This window comes from Triticum aestivum, chromosome 3D (genome assembly GCF_018294505.1).
Source record: "Triticum aestivum cultivar Chinese Spring chromosome 3D, IWGSC CS RefSeq v2.1, whole genome shotgun sequence".
In the NCBI taxonomy this organism is placed as follows: domain Eukaryota; kingdom Viridiplantae; phylum Streptophyta; class Magnoliopsida; order Poales; family Poaceae; genus Triticum; species Triticum aestivum.
This window is the reverse complement of record NC_057802.1, coordinates 120,146,964-120,171,284: the sequence shown is the minus strand read 5'-3', so window position 1 is coordinate 120,171,284 and position 24,321 is coordinate 120,146,964.

Genomic DNA, 24,321 nt, shown 5'->3' with positions numbered 1-24,321 from the left:
AAGAAAGAGAACCATGGGTTTAGAAGCCCATGCCCTTTCCTCCTAAGCCATCCAAGAAAAGGGACGATGAGGATTTTGAGCGCTTTGCTGAAATGATTAGACCTATCTTTTTGCGTATGCGTTTGACTGATATGCTTAAAATGCCTCCTTATGCTAAATACATGAAAGATATTGTTACTAATAAACAAAGATACCGGAAGCTGAAATTTCCACCATGCTTGCTAATCATACTTTTAAGGGTGGAATACCAAAGAAACTTGGAGATCCGGGAGTACCAACTATACCATGCTCCATTAAAAGAAACTATGTTAAAACTGCTTTATGTGATCTTGGAGCCAGTGTTAGTGTTATGCCTTTCTCTTTGTATCGTAGACTTGAATTGAATAAGTTGACACCTACTGAAATTTCTTTGCAAACGGTTGATAAATCAACTGCTATACCCATCGGTATTTGTGAGGATGTGCCTGTTGTGGTTGCAAATGTTACTATCTTAACAGACTTTGTTATTCTTGATATTCCCGAGGATGACAGTATACCGATTATTCTTGGTAGACCATTTTTAAATACTGCAGGGGCTGTTATTGATTGCAACAAAGGCAATGTCACTTTTCATGTTAGTGGCAATGAGCATACGGTACACTTTCCGAAGAAACAACCTCAAGTTCATGGTATCAATTCTATTGGAAAAAATTTAACTATTACTATCGGAGGTTTTGAATTCCCTCTTCCTACTGTAAAAAAGAAACATGATATTCTTATTGTTGGGGAAATGCATATCCCCGTTGAGGTAACCTAGTGTTATTCAAAAATTCTCCGGTTTCATGTCATTCGGAAGAAGTTTGTTAATAAGACTTGATCAACCTTGTTAATGGATTCCTTTTGATGATCATGAGATGGATGAATTTAGAAAGCACAACTCTCTGTCTGTTTTCTGAATTATCCATGTAGTAAAAAATATCCCGAAAATAAAATTCTCCAAATGCCCTAAAAATTGGATATGATTTTTTATAGAATATTTTAGAATTTCTGGTGTAAAGAACACATCAGAGGGCCTCACCAGCTGGCCACGAGGGTGGAGGGCGCGCCCATCCCCTGGGGCGTGCCCCTGACCTTGTGGGCCCCACGTGGCCCCCTCCACTTATTCCATTAGCCATCCACTCCTTCCTCCTCCAGAAAAAATCACTCCATAGCTCAAACCCGTGTTCTTGCTCATCTTGCTGCCATTTTCGATCTCCTTCCTCAAAGCTCCATTCACAAAACTGCTTTGGGGGATTGTTCTTTGGTATGTCACTCCTCCAATGGTCCAATTAGTTTTTGTTCTAGTGCTTTATTCATTGCAAATTTTTGCTGCTATGGTGACCCTGTTCTTGAGCTTGCATGTCAAATTTATATGGTCCAAAGTAGTTTTGATGCATGATATAGCCTCTAGGCACTTGTAGGCGTAGTTGCTACCAATTTTGTTGAGTTTGGTTCACTTTTATTTTTGAGTCACTAAAAATTTTAGAAATTTTCAGAGGGAGAAAATGTTGAGGAGATTGTTGAGAGGCTCCTCGAGCCAGGGTTCGAAGGAAAAAGAAAATGAGGAAAACGAAAAGCCCAAGTATAATCTTCCTCGCGCCGCGGAAATTTGGCCGTGCGAATGGCCATGTGATGCATTCTTACAAGCAGCTGGGATTTATGATGATTTCTATTATTTGGATGAGAATGCAGGCATCACTGACTTCCTCCGCGACCAGTGTAATCAGTATCTCCTACTCACTAATACTTTCGTGCAGAATTTTCATTTTCATACTAGGAGATCACCACCCACAGTAGATTTTCACATATATGATGAGTACAAAGAAATGACGCTTTATGACTTTTGTGAGGTTTGTAAATTACCTTATGAAGGTAGCATCGAGGAACCACGTCCTAGTGATGTGGAAGGCCTTATTCATGAAATTACCATAGGGGAAGACAGAGGAGTGTCGGGAACGAGAGTGGCTAGTATACATCTTCCTGTTTTACGTTATTACTCATTATTTACTGGGAGATGTTTAATTGGTCGTGGAGGGAGTGGGAGCCTTAGTGCCCCTGACCTCGCTATTTTGCGCGACACTTTGTATAGAGATAGAACTTACAGTTTGGGCACTATGGTTGCTAAACGGTAGAGTATGAACCATGCAAAGGGTCCTATTTTTGAAGATATCTTCGCCTCCCGCCTTGCTAAACACTTTGAGATACCCATTAGGCACCATGAAAAAGAGGAGAGATTGATACCCACTATACGTTTAGATTATGACAGTATGGTAGCACATAAGTTTATTCGCCATGATGAGGAAAAGAGAATTATTTATAACCTGGAATTTAGCGAGAATACTTTTCAGATTATTACCTTGCATGCACCTGTTTTGTTAGATATTCATTCAGGCAGGTACTTTGTTTTGCCCACGAACATTCATACATACTGGGAAGGGAGACAATCCCCACCTCCGGAACCAGAGCCATCACCTGACCCATATCAGGAGTCTATTTATCAGTGGGATCCACAGGAGCTTGCTAACCAGTGGAACCCCCAAGATCCTCCTCAGTACACCGGAGAGGGCTATTTTGATCGATGGGCGTAGACCAACTTAGGCCAAAAGCCAAAGCTTGGGGGAGTACGTATTTCTCACCGACAGTATATTCATGTTCACACACTCGTTCTAGTTGTCGGTGCTCATACTTTTCATTGTATTATCCATGCTAGTTTATTTTCTTTTTCCGCTTTCTTCGTGTGCGTTTGATAAACCTTAAGAAAAACCAAAAATGTAGTTGTAGTTAGGTTACCTTCTATGTATGCTTAGTAGTAGTATTAAAACAAAACCCAAAAAGATTTCTCGTTCTTCTTTTGCTTGTTGGGAGCTTTCCCGTGTAAATAGTTTTTCTCATTCTTGATTTACTTTCTTTAGAAAAACAAAAAACTCCATGAATTTTTCAGTGTGTTTCTTTGAAATTCTTTTCTTTTCTTTGGGGGCTAGAGGAGAAGACCACGATGAAAATGTTGAGTGGCTCCCATATGCATTATTGTTGATCTAACAAAAGAGCCCATATTACCGTGTCTTCTCCTTTGAATAAATGTTTGCAGATTCCAGCTTAGTCCGATGCATGTGCACCATTATTATTATCCACATCGTTCGGTCGTGCAAGTGAAAGGCAATAATGACGATATATGATGAAATAATTGAGATGAGGAAAAGCTGGTATGAACTCGACCTATCTTGTTTCTGTAAATATGATTATTTCATCATTCCTGATTCATCCTATTATACATGAAACATGTTTGCAATGATAATTCAAGATTATAGTTACTCATGCCATGCTTAATTAGCTAGGAGTTTATAATGGTTTACCTTGCGTGCCAACATGGAAATTAAAATGGTTGTGATGTAGTATGATAGGATGGTATCCTCCTTTGAATGATTCGAGTGGCTTGACTTGCCACTTGTTCACACATGTAGTTGAAACAAAATCAACATAGCCTCTATGATATTTATGTTCATGGTGATTTATATCCTACTCATGCTTGCATTCAATGTTGGTTAATCTCAATGCATGTTTGTGACTGTTGTCGCTCTCTAGTTGGTCGCTCCCCAGTCTTTTTCTAGCCTTCACTTGTACGAAGCGGGAATCCTGCTTGTTCATCCACTTCTATAAACCCCAAAGTTGTTCCATATGAGTCCACCATACCTTCCTATATGCGGTATTTACCTGCCGTTTCAAGTAAATTTGCATGTGCCAAACTCTAAACCTTCAAATGATAATCTGTTTTGTATGCTCAAATAGCTCATGTGCCAACTAGGGTTGTCAGTATCTTCCATGCTAGGTGGGTTATTCTCACGATGAGGGGACTCCGCTCATCATTCACGAGAAAATGGCTGGTAACCGGGATGCCCAGTCCCATGCTCAAAGCAAACCTAATCAAAATAATTGCAAATAAAACTCCCCCAGGACTGTTGTTAGTTGGACGGTACCCGTTGTTTCGGACCAACCGTGGAGTGTGCTTGTTGGTGGTGGGGGAGTATAAACTTTACCATTCTGTTTGGGAACCGCCTATAATGTATGTAGCATGGAAGATACTGAGATCTCTTAGTTGTTATGTTGACAATGAAAGCATGCCGCTCAAAATATTATTTATCTCTATTTCAAAACTCGAGCTCTGGCACCTCTGCAAATCCCAGCTTCCCTCCGCGAAAGGCCTATCTATTTACTTTTATTGCTGAGTCATCATCCTCTTATAAAAAGCAGCAGTTAGAGAGCACCACTGTCATGTGTGTGCATTGTTATTAATTTATATTGAGTATGACTATGACTGGATCTCTTTTACCATGAATTACAATGTCTAGTCAATCCTTGATCTTCAGAGGTGCTCTGCATTTTTGTTTTGCGGTCTCACAAAGGGCTAGCGAGATACCATCTTGTTATGTCATATCATGATTGTTTTGAGAAAAGTGTTGTCATCCGATATTTATTAGTATTGCTCGCTAGTTGATTATGTCATTGATATGAGTAAATGTGAGACCTACAAGTTATTGTGAATATGGTTAGTTCATAATCTTTGCTGAAAACTTGAATGTTGGCTTTACATATTTGCAACAACAAGATCAAACAGAGTTTGTAATTTTTTTTCTTTATCACTTTCAGTTTGTCAACTGAGTTGCTTGAGGACAAGCAATGGGTTAAGCTTGGGGGAGTTGATACGTCTCCGTCGTATCTACTTTTCCAAACTCTTTTTCCCTTGTTTTGGACTATAACTTGCATGATTTGAATGGAACTAACCCAGACTGATGCTGTTTTCAGCAGAATTGCCATGGTGTTATTTCTATGCAGAATAAAAAGTTCTCAGAGTGACCTGAAACTTCACGGAGCCAAGTTTTGGAATTAATATAAAATATTGACGAAAAAATCAGCAGCAGGGGGCCCACACCCTAGCCACAAGGGTGGGGGGCACGCCCACCCCCCTGGGGTGCGGCCTCTGACCTTGTGGGCCCCCTGGACCTCCACCGACCTCAACTCCAACTCCATATATTCTCTTTCGGGGAGAAAAAAATCAGAGAGAAGGATTCATCACATTTTACGATATGGAGCCACCGCCAAGCCCTGTTCTTCCTCAGGAGGGAAGATCTAGAGTCCGCTTTGGGCTCCGGAAAGGAGAATCCGTCGCCATCGTCATCATCCTCCATCACCAATTTCAGGATGCTCACCGCTGTGTGTGAGTAATTCCATCGTAGGCTCGCTGGACCGTGATGGGTTGGACGAGATTTACCATGTAATCGAGTTAGTTTTGGTAGGGTTTGATCCCTAGTATCCACTATGTTCTAAGATTGATGTTGCTATGACTTTCCTATGCTTAATGCTTGTCACTAGGGCCCGAGTGCCAGATTTCAGATTTGAACCCTTTATGTTTTCATGAATATATTTGTGTTCTTGATCCGATATTGCAAGTTATAGTCACCTACTACGTGTTATGATCCGGCAACCCCGAAGTGACAATAGTTGGGACCACTCCCGGTGATGAGAGTAGTTTGACGAGTTCATGTATTCACTAAGGGCTAATGCTTTGGTCCGGTACTCTATTAAAAGGAGGCCTTAATATCCTTAGTTTCCAATAGGACCCCGCTGCCACGGGAGGGTAGGACAAAAGATGTCATGCAAGTTCTTTTCCATAAGCACGTATGACTATATTCGGAATACATGCCTACATTATATTGATGAATTGGAGCTAGTTCTATGTCACCCTATGTTATAACCATTGCATGATGAATGCCATCCGACATAATTATCCATCATTTGTCCATTGCCTACGAGCTTTTCACATATTGATCTTTGCTTAGTTACTTTTCGGTTGCCACTGTTACGATTGCTACAAAACCGCTACTGTTACTTTTGCCACTGTTACTGTTACTTCCATACTACTTTGCTACAAAATACTTTGCTGCAGATATTAAGTCTTTCAGGTGTGGTTGAATTGACAGCTGAGTTACTAATACTCGAGAATATTCTTTGGCTCCCCTTATGTCGAATCAATAAATTTGGGTTGAATACTCTACCCACGAAAACTGTTTAGATCCCCTATACTTGTGGGTTATCAGGCACCGCAGCGCTGCCGGAGCATAAGGTGATGGCGTCGAGCGGCGCAGTCGGCGAGGAGCGGGAGGTATTTGCACTAGGTCACTTGCTTGTTAGTTGCAATATTTATGATATGGGATTAGCTTGTAGAGTTAGTTGCATTGGTTAGATTGTGATTCATACGGTAGTACAGATGGTTGGAGTAGTTGGTTTGACGGATGGGTCGGGGTTCTCTGTATTGTGGGGATGGGGGGTTTTGTACTAGGGTTTGTTGGATAAATTCATTGGAAAAATGCTAGATAGATATGTATGAGAGATAGGGATCTCTGTGCTTCAATGCTACACAGATGTATGCTTATTAGATTTGTTTTTAGGGAACCCTTGTTTTTAATGCTCACAAATTGGGTTTTTAATGCTATGGACATGTATGCTTATTAGATTGGATCCCTATTAGATTTGTTTTGAATGCTTCTCAGATTAGGGTTTTGAATGTCATATGCCCAAATGGAATCCATTGATTAAGAAGTTATTTGATTCATGGGTTCCTTGATTCATTAGTATATAAATTTGTCCACAATATGTAGTTATATTAGCTCTGTTGTTCAATGTGTGTGCATGACAATGGAAAATGCAAATAGGATCATAGTATATTGGGGGTATATTAGCCCTATGATCAATGTGTCATGTGTGCATATCTAAATTTTCAATTGGCTTATATATTTAGTAGTGACGGATGTAATTGTATATTCAGGAGGATGATGGTTGGGGGTGGGAAGAGGAAGCTGGCCGAGTACGAGCCGTACGATCCAGAGTTTAGTGACGACTCAGAATATGAGGTAAGCCTACTTGAAATTTAGATTGTTCATTTAGTTCATTTGACATGGTGTATATGAATCTATAATGTATTAATGTAATTCATTCATGTGTGCAGTATGATTCTGGAGATGATGTGTACAAGGGCAACGTCGCGTCCTTCACAGCGAAGGAGGTGGAGAAGATCAAGGCCAAGGGAGTTGCTTCCTTCTACAACTGCAAGATCAAGAAGTAGCACTGCCCCTACTGCACCACCAAGCCAAAGCCAAAGGATGGCCGCTTCGATCACCTTCTGTCTTATGCCGAGGATGTAGCGATTCACGGCGAGGACTACATGATCAGGGGGCAGCATGCTGCCCTCGCGAAGGCCCTGACTCCGGCGTGATGTGATGATGTGATGATGTGATGAACTGAATATTTTTCTTTATCTTTTGGGTTACTTTTGGTAAAATGAATCTGGCTATTTATGGTGTGCTGAACTGAATCTATGGTGATGCTAGTAATGTATTATGCTATCTATATCTGTGTGTCCTTAAATTTGCCTGTGGTGTGTGGTTAGTTCTATTTAGATGTTGTGAACTATAAGTTTAGCTGCTGCAATGATCGGAGATGCTCCTTTTTGTCACCAGTTTAGGTGATGCAATGATCACACCTTGGCAAACTGTCTATGTTAGGTGCTGCAATTATCCGATGTTTTGAACTGACATTCGACAGGATAGTATAAATTCAAGAAAATGCAAAAAAATAAAACCTTGGCAAACTATCTATGTTTGTGAGATCATGTGTGCAAAATTTGAGGTGATTTAGAGGAGGTCAAAGAAATTTGAATTTGAGAAATGTGCTCCAAATGAGCTCCCAGGCTAGGGTAAACAACCCATTTGTAATCAAGTTTTTGTGGACCTACTCTAAATGAGCCAAATGTTTTTTATTAACACCTATTCAATCTATATAGTGTAGATACGAAGTCTCACTGTTTTTTGAATTAATCTTCATATTTTTACATTTTGTTTTGAAAATATATGCTTTAATACAAAAACTATTAAAAACACGTTTAAAATGTGAAAATGGAAAACTAAGTTCAGGTCCTTATTCACTTTGAAATAAAGTTTTGGTGATTTTTTTTTGATTTTTCAAAAACAGAAGGTAACCCTACCTCCTCTCCTTGAACTCTATGAAATCTTGTACGTGATAGCTCATATGTGTGAAGGTTTTCTCATGAAAATGACCATATACCAAGTTTATGACTTTTGGTTGGTAGCATGTCACATAAGACAACATTGTGTGCAGGTTATATATATTTTTTGATTTTTTAAATTAATGGTGCTCATTTGACCTCGATCGTGCCAGCTAGGGTTTTTTCATGAAAATGACAATAGACCAATTTTAGTATTTTTCCTCATCAGTGTGTCTTACAAAACGACGAACGGTGAAGGTTACATATTTTTTTGATTTTTTCAATTAGTTATGCTCAATCAAAGCCTTCAAAACCCCATTGACCAGCTCAAAACCCCTCTAAACCCCGTGGGGTTTCGCCTAACCCTAGCTCCGAACGTCAGCCGTCCGATCATACCCTAGCACCAAGCGATATCCCTCAGATGTGGTCTTCTAGAAGGAATTCGGTGGGCAGGCTGCGTGTAGGCTCCACGCCATTGGATCACAAGGACGGCTCCGCATCGTTGGATCGTGGGGCGATCCGCGAGAGGTGATCCTGTTGGTTGTGCTCGGCTGATCGCCCACCACTGACTCTGTGGAAAAAAACATTGTTATTGGGCCCAAAAGGAAACCAAGCTCTGGTTGGGCCGTCGAATTGCATCGTTTTTTTTCATCATTTGCTCTATTTTTTGTGAATGTGCTGGCTCTGTTTTTTGCATCGCTTGAAATTACACAACAATTGACATTGCGTAGAAAATTTAGTTCTTTTTGTTCTGTACAAATGCAAAATGACCAAATTTATTTTTATCATGCAAAATGGCCACAAACAATTCAATTTTTTTCTCTTTTGGTTCATATAATATATATGTATGACCACGGATTCCCACGCGTGCAATTAGCTTCTTTTTCTTCTTCTTTTCAAACCATGGTTTCCCACGCGTGAACATTCCCAATGCTGTGGTGGGTTTGAAAATGGGCTACTTCACATTTGACTCCGTTATTGACACCGCCAAATAACACGTAGCACTATGGCTATTTAAGCCACCCTCCGCCTCTGCCATCCCTCATCCATCTCCCATCCTCTGCCATCTGCCCTTCTTGCTCTTCGACCCCTTCAACTTCTTCTGCACATCCCTCAGCCATGCAGTAGACCGGACCAACCTACCGCTTCCCACCCATCGTTCCGAAGAGGCTCTACCCTACCGGCGTGTACGTTGATCACACACTACGTGTGTGGGCGATATCAAGGTTGAGGACCGCAAGGAACTTCACCGAGTTATTCCTCGCGTCCGGCTACCACCTCCTCCCGTAGGGATCTCCAACGATGTTCCGCATCGACGAGGTCATCCAAAACCGGGTGGTGGTTGCTCTCCTTGCCCACTTCACCAACACATTCGACGCCTTCTACCTCCTCGGCCGGGTGTTTTGGTGTGGCTCCGAGTTCATCGCTTTCACCACCCACAATAGGTTCACGGAGTACACCAACATCTTCCCCACCGCGACGCGCATGCACACTCTTCCATACCCCATCGACAACATCCCGGAGGAGCAGTGAAAAGGGCGCCCGGCGGAGGGGCGAGGTGGATAAGGCGGCGGCTAGGGTTCTAAACCCTCTATCTTTTTTATTAGTCCATGTTATGTTAAGTTGTAATTGAACTATGTTGGAGTTGCTTTGGGATTGTTGGCCCTTTTCTTAAGTTCTGTTGTTAAGTTTTCTATCTATTCTATTATTAAGTTCTTCCTAGTTTGAACTATGTGATCATGCTATGGGCTTGTTGGCCCTATCTACATATTGGGTCTACATATTTGTTGATTATTTTCTTAGAGAGCTCGCTTTGTTAGTAGGGTTCCCTTGTTAGAAACCACCTAGTGCATGCACCGACACCGAATACTTCTCTTTTTTTCACACAAGCCACAAATATGTAGCCACCTAGCTAGAAGAGAGGAACCAGCGGCAGTGACCGTCGCTGCATCCGTGGCGGCTGGTGTGCAAGGAAGCAGCTCGGTCAGTGCATCATGGTGGACGCATCGGCGCATGCAGGCTCAGTCGGCGCATTGTGGCATCATGGCATCAGCGCATGAGGCTAGATCGACGCATGCAGGCAGGTTTTGCTGGGTGAATGCATAGCAGGCTTCTGTCCTGGCGGCGCGCGCAGGCGTTTAATGCAAGGGAAGGCCCAACGAAACCACGGCCCAACGGTCCAATAGCGACACCACCCAACGTGGTCCCACTTGTCAGGTCTAACGGACGACACAGTCCAGCGCGGCCCCACTCGTCAGAGTTAACGGTCAAGCCTTTGACCCGGCGGCAACGTCCGTTCTGACCAGTTCTGAGGGTTTCTGGCAAGGGAGTGGGAAAAATTGGGCAAAAGTTAAGAGCGCGGGGATGAATGAGTAGAGCTAAGGAACCAGGGGCACATAAATAAAAATCCCAAAATAAAATACCCTACTGATTTTCTAGTTCTTGGTTCCCCACAAGATGACTTTTGTCCCATATTTGGTAGACCTTTCTTGAACATTGTTAATGCTAAAATAGATTGTGAGAAAGAAACTGTTAGTGTAAGTTTCGGGGATGTGTGTCATGAGTTTAATTTCTCCAAATTTCGTAGACAACTGCATGATAAAGAATTTCCTAGTAAAGATGAAATTATTGGTCTTGCTTCTATTGTCGTGCCTCCTACTCATCATTTAGAACAATATTTTCTAGACCATGAAAATGACATGTTCATGAATGAAAGAAATGAACTAGATGAGACATTCTTTAAACAAATGCCTATTTTGAAACATAATTTTCCTGTTGAGACTCTTGGAGATCCTCTACCACCCAAGAGTGATCCTGTGTTTGATCTTAAACAATTACCTGATACTTTGAAATATGCTTATCTCGATGAGAAGAAGATATATCCTATTATTATTAGTACTAACCTTTCAGAGCATGAAGAAAAGAAATTATTGAAAACTCTGAGGAAGCACCATGCCGTTATTGGATATACTCTGGATGATCTTAAGGGCATTAGTCCCACTCTATGATAACATAAAATTAATATGGAACTTGATGCTAAACCAGTTGTTGATCATCAGCGACGGTTGAATCCTAAGATGAAGGAAGTGGTAAGAAATGAAATATTAAAGCTTCTAGAAGCTGGTATAATCTATCTTATTGCTGATAGTAGATGGTTAAGTCATGTTCACTGTGTCCCTACGAAGGGAGGTATTACTATTGTTCCTAATGATAAGAATGAATTGATTCCGCAACGACTTGTCACAGGTTATAGAATGGTAAAGATTTTAGAAAATTAAACAAGGCTACTAGGAAAGACCATTATCCTCTACCATTCATTGATCAAATACTAGAAAGACTATCAAAACATACACATTTCTGCTTTCTCGATGGATATTATGGTTTTTCTCAAATACCTGTGTCACAAGAGGATCAAGAAAAACTACTTTTACATGCCCTTTCGGTACCTTTGCTTATAGACGTATACCTTTTGGTTTATGCAACACACCTGCTACTAGGAAAGATCATTATCCTCTACCTTTTATTGATCAAATGCTAGAAAGACTATCCAAACATACACACTTCTGCTTTCCAGACGGTTATTCTGGTTTTTCCCAAATACCTGTGTCACAAGAGGATCAAGAAAAAACTACTTTTACTTGCCCTTTTGGTACCTTTGCTTATAGACGTATGCCTTTTGGTTTATGCAATGCACCTACTACCTTTCAAATATGTATGACTGCTATATTCTCTGACTTTTGTGAAAAGATTGTTGAGGTTTTCATGGATGATTTCTCTGTTTATGGAACTTCTTTTGATGATTTCTTAAGCAACCTTGATCGAGTTTTGCAGAGATGTGAAGAAACTAGGGATAATTAGATTTATGCCCCTAGTTGTGTCCCACTCGTCTGTTTTACCCCTAATTCCCAAAAGTCACTGGTTCTGTCCAAGTCACTTTGCTCCTATTATGCTTTTGCCCTTTGACCATTTGACCATCAGTTTGAAAACTTCATAACAAATTCATACTAAATCAGAAAAATGCAAATAAGATACCAAAATGTTCAGAAAAACATCACCTATATGTTAGTGTCATTTGCATTCATGAAATAAGTGTTGGAAAGTGCCCATCCGAGTTTTAGCTCTTATGCTACCACCATGAATAGTAAAATCTAAAAAAGTTCAAAAAAATTTAAAAAAAAATTGGTGGCAAAGAATGACAAATGTTTTAAGTGCATGCCAAGTTTCATCAGGGAATAACATTCGTGGGTGCCGCGGCAAAAAAAAACAATCAGCACTCCAAAATAGATTTTTTTTGCCACGACTTCCAGGAATGTCGTTCCCTAATGAAACTTGGCAAGCACTTAGAACATTTGTTATTCTTCGCCACCATATTTTTTTGAATTTTTTTGAATTTTTTTGAATTTCTTTAGAGTTCACTATTCATGGTGGTATCAAAAGAGCTAAAACTCGGATGTGCACTTTCCAACACTTTTTTCATGAATGCAAATGACACTGACATATAGGTGATGTTTTTTGAACATTTTGGTATCCTATTTGCATTTTTCTGATTCAGTATGAATTAGTTATGAAGTTTTCAAACTAACGTTCAAAGGGCAAAAGCATAAGAGGAGCAAAGTGACTTGGACAGAACCGGTGACTTTTGGGAATTAGGGGTAAAACAGACAAGTGTGACACAACTAGGGGCATAAATCTAATTATCCCAAGAAACTAATCTTGTCCTGAATTGGGAGAAGTGTCACTTTATGGTTAATGAAGGTATTGGCTTGGGGCACAAAATCTCCGAAAGAGGTATTGAAGTTGATAAAGCTAAGTTGATGCTATTGACAAAACGTCGTGTCCTAAACATATCAAAGGTATAAGAAGTTTCCTTGGTCATGCTGGTTTTTATAGGAGATTTATTAAAGACTTCTCTAAAATTTCTAGGCCTCTTACTAATCTATTGCAAAAAGACGTTCCATTCCTTTTTGATGATGATTGTTTAGAAGCATTTGAAATACTTAAGAAAGCCTTAACCTCTACACCTATTGTTCAACCACCTGATTGGAACCTAGCCTTTCAAATTATGTGTGATGCTAGTGATTATGCTATTGGTGTTGTTCTAGGACAAAGAGTTGATAAGAAATTAAATGTTATCCATTATGCTAGTAAAACTCTAGACAGTGCTCAAAGAAATTATTCTACTACCACTACTGGAATCAGGAAATTTGCCGTCTGCCACCTCTTTGCCGTTCGCTAGCGGACGACAAAGGTAGGCTTTGCCATCAGCCAACTCTTTGTCGTCTGCTCGCAGAAGGCAAAGAGGGGGTTTGGCCCACTGCTATCAAACCATAACGGGCCCCCTCTTTGCCGTCCGCAAGCAGACGACAAAGGAGAGGTGGACGGCAAAGCTTCAAAATTAACTTAACGGGGCCGCGCCCCCGCCGTCGCCAATATGGGCACTTTGCCATCTACTGGCAGACGGCAAAGATGCAAAGATATTTCCCGTCTGCCAGTGATACGTCTCCGTCATATCTATAATTTTTTATTGTTCCATGCCAATATTCTAGAACTTCCATATACTTTTTGGCAACTTTTTATACTATTTTTGGGACTAACATATTGATCCAGTGCCCAGTGCCAGTTCCTGTCTGTTGCATGTTTTATGTTTTGCAGAAACCCCATATCAAACGGAGTCCAAACGGGATAAAAACGGACGGAGAATTATTTTGGAATATTTGTGATTTTTGGGAAGAAAATCAACGCGAGACGGTGCCCGAGGTGGCCACGAGGGTGAGGCCCACGGCCACTACAGGCAGGCGCGCCCCCACCCTCGTGGGCCCCTCGTAAGGCGGTTGATGCTCTACTTTGGCCGCAAGAAAGCTAATTTTTGGAAAAAGATCTGGGCGAAGGTTTCAACCCAGTCGGAGTTACGGATCTCCGTATATAAAATAAACGGTGAAAGGGCAGCAGAACAGAACGCAGAAACAGAGAGAGACAGAGAGACAGATCCAATCTCGGAGGGGCTCTCACCCCTCCCACGCCATGGAGGCCAAGGACCAGAGGGGAAACCCTTCTCCCATCTAGGGAGGAGGTCAAGGAAGAAGAAGACGAAGGGGCCCTCTCTCCCCTTCGCTTCCGGTGGCGCCGGAACGCTGCCGTGGCCATCATCATCACCGCAATCTTCACCAACAACTTCACCGCCATCATCACCAACTCTTCCCCCCACTATGCAGCGGTGTAACCTCTCTCTTACCCGCTGTAATCTCTACTTAAACATGGTGCTCAACGCTATATATTATTTCCCAATGATGTATGGCTATCCTATGATGTTTGAGTAGATCTGTTTTGTCCTATGGGTTATTTGATGATCACGATTGGTTTGAGTTGCCTGTTTTATTATTGGTGCTGTCCTATGATGCTCTCCGTGTCGCACAAGCATGAGGGATTCCCGCTGTAGGGTTTGCAATATGTTCATGATTTGCTTATGGTGGGTGGCATGAGTGAACAGAAGCACAAACCCGAGTAAGTAGGTTGTTTGCGTATGGGATAAAGAGGACTTGATGCTTTAATGCTATGGTTGGGTTTTACCTTAATGATCTTTAGTAGTTGCGGATGCTTGCTAGAGTTCCAATCATAAGTGCATATGATCCAAGTAGAGAAAGTATGTTAGCTTATGCCTCTCCCTCAAATAAAATTGCAATAATGATTACCGGTCTAGTTATCGATTGCCTAGGGACAAATAACTTTCTCGTAACAAAAAGCTCTCTACTAAAACTAATTTAGTTGTGTCTTCATCTAAACAGCCCCTAGCTTTTATTTACGCTATCTTTATTACGTTCCAAACCTATCCAAAAACTCCTACAAAGTACTTCTAGTTTTATACTTGTTTTAGGTAAAGCGAACGTCAAGTGTGCGTAGAGTTGTATCGGTGGTCGATAGAACTTGAGGGAATATTTGTTCTACCTTTAGCTCCTCGTTGGGTTCGACACTCTTACATATCGAAAGAGGCTACAATTGATCCCCTATACTTGTGGGTTATCAAGACCTTTTTCTAGCGCCGTTGCCGGGGAGCAATAGTGTGGGGTGAATATTCTCGTGTGTGCTTGTTTGCTTTATCACTAAGTAATTTTTATTTTGCTGTTCTTAGTTGTTCTCTATCTTTAGTTATGGATATGGAACACGAAATACCAAAAAAATTAGGTGTACTTTCTGCTCATGGCGATGGGGAACCTCCTAAAACCCTCGATGCTGGTTATGTGAAAGATATTATGTACTACATTAATAATCAAGAGGAAACCCCATTCAATTATGTAATGGGAGTAACGTTGGATCAACGTGAATACTTTAGGGATTACCGCTTGACACAAAAAGGGAAACTATTATGGGATCAAATTCATATATTGAAGTGGTATGCTAGGCAACCATGCTTGAGTTATGATTATACTTGTTGCTCTAGGATGAAGGCTCCACACCTTCCCTTTTCATGCAAATTTAATGATAATAAAACCTTAGCTTCTTATGCTAATGGTATATGATTACTATGATGTGGAACAAATAGAAGAATTTGTTGCTTTTATGGGTGCTTATGAAATTGAATCTATGTTTAAAGAGTTTGAAGATTTTGATGATGTTGTTTATAGACCTGAAAATTTAGCTATCCTTAAATATTGCTATGAAAATTATGAATACAATTACGATATTAATGCAATTATTGAGAAAGTCTCCGCTGTCCAAGAAGAGACTAATATTTTGCAGGAATCTATGGAAGAAGAAATTGATGAAACTGTGAGCTCATTGGATGAAAAAGATGAGGAGGAGAGCGAAGAACAAAAGGAGGAAGAGCGGATTAGCTACCCGTGCCCACCTTCTAATGAGAGTAACTCTTCAACTCATACATTGTTTAATTCCCCTTCATGCTTACCGAAGGATGATTGCTATGATGACTATTATGATCCCTTTGATTCTTTTGAAATATCCCTTTTTGATGATGCCTGCTATGCTTGTGGCCAAGATGCCAATATGAATTATGCTTATGGAGATGAACTTGCTATAGTTCCTTATGTTAAACATGGAATTGTTGCTATTGCACCCACACATGATAGTCCTATTATCTTTTTGAATTCTCCCGACTACACTATATCGGAGAAGTTTGCCTTTATTAAGGATTATATTGATGGGTTGCCTTTTACCGTTGCACATGATGATTTTGATAGATATGATATGCATGTGCTTGCTGCTCCTACTTGCAATTATTATGAGAGAGGAACTATATCTCCACCTGTCTATGTTTCCAACATGATAAAATTGCAAGAAACTGTTTATACTATGCATTGGCCTTTACCATGTGTGCATGAATTGTTCTTTTATGACATGCCGATGCATAGGAAGAGAGTTAGACTTCGTCATTACATGATATATGTTGCTTTGTGCTCACTATATACTAAATTACAAATCATTGCTAATTAAAATTGGCTTTGATATACCTTGGGATCCGGGTGGATTCACTACTTGAGCACTATATGCCTAGCTTAATGGCTTTAAAGAAAGCGCTGCCAGGGAGACAACCCGGAAGTTTTAGAGAGTCATTTACTTCTGTTGAGTGCTTTCATATAGTTTAAAAACAACAAAAATAAAGAGGGGAACCCAAAACTTTTTCAAAAAGAAAAGCGAAAGTGAGAAAGACGAGCATTGTTGAAGTGGGAGCTAGCCTTGAACTTTGTTCATGCTCACAGAAACTTTGTGAATCTTGATTACAGAAACTTTTCAACAAAAATAATTATCCCCTTGTACAATTCCATTGTATTATAAAAATAATGTGGCAAGGTTTGCCTTTAGGATGTTTACAATGCTTGTTGGTTTGTACGGTGCATGACAGAAACTTTGGCTGTAGTGCGTGATTTTTAGTTTTTTACTGGAACGTCAAATGGTTCTGATTCTTTTTGCACTGTCTTTATATACAAATTATTTATTTTGCCTAATTTGGTCAGAATTGTTCAAGTATCAGAAGTATGGTGAATGTTCAGATTATTACACACTGTTCTGTTTTAGACAGATTCTGTTTTGGATGCATAGTTTGCTTGTTTTGATGAAACTATCAATTTATATCAGTGGATTAAGCCATGAAAAAGTTATATTACAGTAGACACAATGCAAAAACAAAATATGAATTGGTTTTCAACAGTACTTAGAGTAGTGATTTGCTTTATTATACTAACGGATCTTACCGAGTTTTCTGTTGAAGTTTTGTGTGGATGAAGTGTTCAATGATCGAGAAGGTTTCGATGTGAGAAGGAAGAGAGGCAAGAGCTCAAGCTTGGGGATGCCCGAGGCAACCCAAGTAAATATTCAAGGATACTCAAGCGTCTAAGCTTGGGGATGCCCCGGAAGGCATCCCCTCTTTCTTCAACAAATATCGGTATGTTTTCGGATTCATTTCATTCATGTGATATGTGCAAATCTTGGAGCGTCTTTTGCATTTAGTTTTCATTTTTCTTTTATGCACCATGCTGGTATGAGATGGTCCTTGGTTGATTTATAGAATGCTCTTTGCACTTCACTTATATCTTTTGAGTATGGCTTTATAGAATGCTTCATGTGCTTCACTTATATCATTTGAAGCTTGCATTGCCTGTTTCTCTTTACATAGACAACCGTCATTTGTAGAATGCTATTTTGCTTCACTTATATTTGTTAGAGCGTGGGCATATCTTTTGTAGAAAGAATTAAACTCTCGTGCTTCACTTATATCTATTTAGAGAGATGACAGGAACTGGTCATTCACATGGTTAGTCATAAAACTCTACATAAAACTTGTAGATCACTGAATATGATATGTTTGATTCCTTGCAATAGTTTTGCGATATAAAGATGGTGATATTAGAGTCGTGCTAGTTGAGTAATTGTGAAATTGACAAATACTTGTGTTGAGGTTTGCATGTCCCGTAGCATGCACGTATGGTGAACCGTTATGTAACGAAGTTGGAGCATGAGGTGTTTATTGATTGTCTTCCTTATGAGTGGCAGTCGGGGACGAGCGATGGTCTTTTCCTACCAATCTATCCCCCTAGGAGCAGGCGCGTAGTACTTTGTTTCGATAGCTAATAGACTTTTACAATAAGTATGTGAGTTCTTTATGACTAATGTTGAGTCCATGGATTATACGCACTCTCACCCTTCCATCATTGCTAGCCTCTTCGGTACCGTGCATTGCCCTTTCTCACCTCGAAAGTTGGTGCAAACTTCGCCGGTGCATCCAAACCCCGTGATACGATACGCTCTATCACACATAAACCTCCTTATATCTTCCTCAAAACGGCCACCATACCTACCTATTATGGCATTTCCATACCCATTCCGAGATATATTGCCATGCAACTTCCATCATCATCATATACATGAGTTGAGCATTTATTGTCATACTGCTTTGCATGATCGTAAGATAGCTAGCATGATGTTTTCATGGCTTGTCCATTTTTTGATGTCATTGCTACGCTAGATCATTGCACATCCCGGTACCCGCCGGAGGCTATCATATAGAGTCATATCTTTGTTCTAGATATCGAGTTGTAATATTGAGTTGTAAGTAAATAAAAGTGTGATGATCATCATTATTAGAGCATTGCCCCAGTGAGGAAAGAATGATGGAGACTATGATTCCCCCACAAGTCGGGATGAGACTCCGGACGAAAAAAAAGAGAGAAAGGCCAAAAAAAAGAGAAGGCCCCAAAAAAAGAAAAAAATGAGAGAAAAAGAGAGAAGGGGCAATGTTCCTATCCTTTTACCACACTTGTGCTTCAAAGTAGCACCATGTTCTTCATATAGAGAGTCTCTTGAGTTATCACTTTCATATACTAGTGGGAATTTTCATTATAGAACTTGGCTTGTATATTCCAACGATGGGCTTCCTCAAATGCCCTAGGTCTTCATGAGCAAGCATGTTGGATGCACACCCACTTAGTTTCAGTTTGAGCTTTCATACACTTATAGCTCTAGTGCATCCGTTGCATGGCAATCCCTACTCCTCACATTGACATCAATTGATGAGCATCTCCATAGCCTGTTGATTAGCCGCGTCGATGTGAGACTTTCTCCTTTTTTTGTCTTCTCCACATAACCCCCATCATCATATTCTATTCCACCTATAGTGCTATGTCCATGGCTCACACTCATATATTGCATGAAAGTTGAAAAAGTTTGAGAAACGTCAAAAGTATGAAACAATTGCTTGGCTTGTCATCGGGGTTGTGCATGATGTGAATATTTTGTGTGGTGAAGATGGAGCATAGCCAGACTATATGATTTTGTAGGGATGAGCATTCATTGGCTATGTTATTTTAATAAGACATAATTGCTTGGTTGATATGCTTGAAGTATTATTGTTTTTATGTCAAAGGATAGACTATTGCTTTGAATCACTTGTGTCTTAATATTCATGCCATGAATAGACATATGATCAAGATTATGCTAGGTAGCATTCCACATCAAAAATTATCTTTTTTATCATTTACCTACTCAAGGATGAGCAGTAATTAAGCTCGGGGATGCTGATACGTCTCCGTCGTATCTACAATTTTTGATTGTTCCATGCCAATATTCTACAACTTCCATATACTTTTTGGCAACTTTTTATACTCTTATTGGGACTAACATATTGATCCAGTGCCCAATGCTAGTTCCTGTCTGTTGCATGTTTTATGTTTCGCAGAAACCCCAATCAAACGGAGTCCAAACGGGATAAAAATGGACGGAGAATTATTTTGGAATATTTGTGATTTTTGGGAAGAAAATCAACGCGAGACGGTGCCCAAGGTGGCCACGAGGGTTGGGCCCACGGCCACTACAGGCAGGCGCGCCCCCACCCTCGTGCGCCCCTCGTAAGGCGGTTGATGCTCTACTTTGGCCGCAAGAAAGCTAATTATTGGAAAAAGATCTGGGCGAAGGTTTCAACCCAATCGGAGTTACGGATCTCCGGAAATAAAAGAAACGGTGAAAGGGCAGCAGAACAGAACGCAGAAACAGAGAGAGACAGAGAGACAGATCCAATCTCGGAGGGGCTCTCGCCCCTCCTACGCCATGGAGGCCAAGGACCAGAGGGGAAACCCTTCTCCCATCTAAGGAGGACGTCAAGGAAGAAGAAGACGAAGGGGCCCCCTCTCCCCTTCTCTTCCGGTGGCGCCGGAACGCTGCCGTGGCCATCATCATCACCGCAATCTTCACCAACAACTTCACCGCCATCATCACCAACTCTTCCCCCCTCTATGCAGCGGTGTAACCTCTCTCTTACCCGCTGTAATCTCTACTTAAACTTGGTTCTCAACGCTATATATTATTTCCCAATGATGTTTGAGTAGATCTGTTTTGTCCTATGGGTTATTTGATGATCAAGATTGGTTTGAGTTGCATGTTTTATTATTGGTGCTGTCCTATGGTGCTCTCCATGTCGCGCAAGCGTGGGGGATTCCCGCTGTACGGTTTGCAATATGTTCATGATTTGCTTATGGTGGGTGGCGTGAGTGAACAGAAGCACAGACCCGAGTAAGTAGGTTGTTTGCGTATGGGATAAAGAGGACTTGATGCTTTAATGCTATGGTTGGGTTTTACCTCAATGATCTTTAGTAGTTGCGGATGCTTGCTAGAGTTCCAATCATAAGTGCATATGATCCAAGTAGAGAAAGTATGTTAGCTTATGCCTCTCCCTCAAATAAAATTGCAATAATGATTACCGGTCTAGTTATCGATTGCCTAGGGACAAATAACTTTGTCGTAACAAAAAGCTCTCTACTAAAAGTAATTTAGTTGTGTCCTCATCTAAACAGCCCCTAGCTTTTATTTGCGCTCTCTTTATTACCTTGCAAACCTATCCAAAAACTCCTACAAAGTACTTCCAGTTTTATACTTGTTTTAGGTAAAGCGAACGTCAAGTGTGCGTAGAGTTGTATCGGTGGTCGATAGAACTTGAGGGAATATTTGTTCTACCTTTAGCTCCTCGTTGGGTTCGACACTCTTACTTATCAAAAGAGGCTACAATTGATCCCCTATACTTGTGGGTTATCAGCCAGCAGACGGCAAAGCATGCCGTTAACCCCTTAACGGACCTAAGCTGCCACGTGTGCCGTCCAGGTTCTTTGCTGTCTGCCAGTAGACGGCAAAGGCCTTTGCATCTTTGTCGTCTGCCAGCAGGCGGCAAAGAGGTCTTTGCCGTAGCTTATTCAGTCGGACCTGTTGCCGTCAGCAGACGGCAAAGGCCTTTGCCGTCCGGCAGGCATGCTTTTGCCGTCAGCCATGGCAGACGGCAAAGTGCCTGATTCCTGTAGTGTACTGAAAAAGAATTTCTAGCAGTTATATTTGCTTGTGACAAGTTCATATCTTATATTGTTGATTCTAAAGTAACTATTCAAACCGATCATCTTGCTATTAAATATCTTATGGAAAAGAAAGATGCTAAACCTAGACTTATTAGATGGGTTCTCTTGCTGCAAGAATTTGATTTACATATTATTGATAGAAAAGGAGCTCAGAACCCCATAGCAGACAACTTGTCTAGGTTAGAAAATATTCTTGATGACCCACTACCTATTGATGACAGCTTTCCAGATGAACAATTAGCTGTCATAAATGCTTCTCGTAGTACTCCATGGTATGCTGGTTATGCTAATTACATTGTTGCTAAATTTATACCACCTAGTTTCACATACCAACAAAAGATTTTTTTTTTATGATTTAAGACATTACTTCTGGGATGACCCACACCTTTATAAAGAAGGAGTAGATGGTTTTATTAGACGTTGTGTACCTATGCATGAAAAGGAACAAATCCTACGCAAGTGTCACTCCGAGGCCTACGGAGGACACCATGCTAGAGATAGAACTACACATAAGGTATTACAATCTGGTTTTTATTGGCCTACTCTTTTCAAGGATGCTCGTAAGTTTGTCTTGTCTTGTAATGAATGTCAAAGAATTGTTAATATTAGTAGACATCAGGAAATGCCTATGAATTATTCACTTGTTATTGAACAATTTGATGTTTGGGGATTTGATTATACGGGACCTTTTCCTTCCTCCAACGGGTATACACACATTTTGATTGTTGTTGATTATGTTACTAAGTGGGTACAAGCTATTCCAACTTGTAGTGCTGATCATAACACCTCCATTAAAATGCTTAAAGACGTTATTTTCCCGAGGTTTGGAGTCCCTAGATATTTAATGATTGATGGTGTGATGACCCGCAAGTATAGGGGATCAATTGTAGCTCTTTCCGATAAGTAAGAGTGTCGAACCCAACGTGGAGCAGAAGGAAATAACAAGTGGTTTTCAACAAGGTAATGTCTGCAAGTGCTGAAAATGTAAGTAGTGCAGTAGTTTGATAGCACAATAATTTTTAACGAGAAAGTAATGATAGTAGTAGCAAAAGTGCAGCAAGGTAGCCCAATCCTTTTGAGGCAAAGGACAGGCCAAAATGGTCTCTTATGATAAGCAAAGTGTTCTTGGGGGGACACGGGAATTTCATCTAGTCACTTTCATCATGTTGGTTCGATTTGTGTTCGCTACTTTGATAATTTGATATGTGGGTGGACCAGTGCTTAGTGTTGTTCTTAGGAATAGTGATATGTGGGTGGACCGGTGCTTAGTGTTGTTCTTATAAATTTGATATGTGGGTGGACCGGTGATTTGTGTCCCGCAAGCATCTGCAACTACGAGAAAAGTATTAAGAATAAATTATAACCATAGCATTAAACTTTTCGATCCAATCGGTCCCTTAGGAATAGCGCATAAACTGGGGTTTAAGCTTCTGTCACTCTCGCATCCTGATAACCCACAAGTATAGGGGATCGCAACAGTTTTCGACGGTAGAGTATTCAACCCAAATTTATAGATTCGTCAAAAGGGGAGCCAAAGAATATTTGAAGGTATTAGCAGCTGAGTTGTCAATTCAACCACACCTGGAGATTAATTATCTGCAGCAAGTAATCAGTAGCGAAGTAATATGATAGTTTTGATAGTAGTGACAACAGTAACGGTAACAATGATAGCAGTAATTTCGTAGCAAGTGTAACATTGATAATAGCAGCAGTAACTTAGCAAGGACAATATAGGATAAATTCGTAGGCATTGGATCGATGACATGTTGGATTATATTCATCATGAGACAGTTATAACCTAGGGCGATATGGCACTAGCTCCAGTTCGTCAATATAATGTAGGCATGTATTCCGTAAATAGTCATACGTGCTTATGGAAAGAACTTGCATGTCATCTTTTGCCCTACCCTCCCGTGGCAGCGGGGTCCATATTGGAAACTAAGGGATATTAAGGCCTCCTTTTAATAGAGAATCGGAAAAAAGCATTAACACATAGTGAATACATGAACTCCTCAAACTACGGTCATCACCGGGAGTGGTCCCGACTATCGTCATTCCGGGGTTGCGGATCATAACACGTAGTAGGTGATTATAACTTGCAAGATCGGATCTAGAACATGGATATAATGATGATAACATAAACGGTTCACATCTGAGTTCATGCCACCCAGGCCCAAAGTGACAAGCATTAAGCATGGCAAAGTCATAGAAACATGAATCTAAGAACATAGTGGATACTAGGGATCAAGCCCTAACAAAACTAACTCGATTAGATGATGAATCTCATTCAAATCCTCACCGACCAGCGAGCCTACGAATGAATTACTCACTCCCGGTGGGGAGCATCATGGAATTGGCGATGGAGAAGGGTTGGTGATGATGAAGAACGAAGATCCCCCTCTCTGGAGCCCCAAACAGACTCCAGATCTGGCCTCCCGATGAAGAACAGGAGGTGACGGCGGCTCTGTCTCGTGGATCACGATAATTCTTTCTCCTTGATTTTTTTCTGTAAAAATATGATTTTATAGCGTCGGTTTCAGGGTCTGCGGGCCACCAGATGGGGACAACCCACCTGGGCGCGCCAGGAGAGGGGGTCGCGCCCTGGTGGGTTGTGCCCACCCAGGTGTCCCTCTCCAGCAGATCTTGGCTCTAGAAATTCTTATTTATTATATAAAAATTCCTCGCGAAGTTTCGTTCCATTCCGAGAACTTTTATTTCTGCACAAAAACAATACCATGGTAGTTCTGCTGAAAACAGCGTCAGTCCAAGGTTAGTTTCATTCAAATCATGAAAATTAGAGTCCAAAACAAGAGGAAAAGCGTTAGGAAAAGTAGATACGTTGGAGACGTATCAACTCCCCCAACCTTAAACCTTTGCTTGTCCTCAAGCAATTTAGTTGATAAA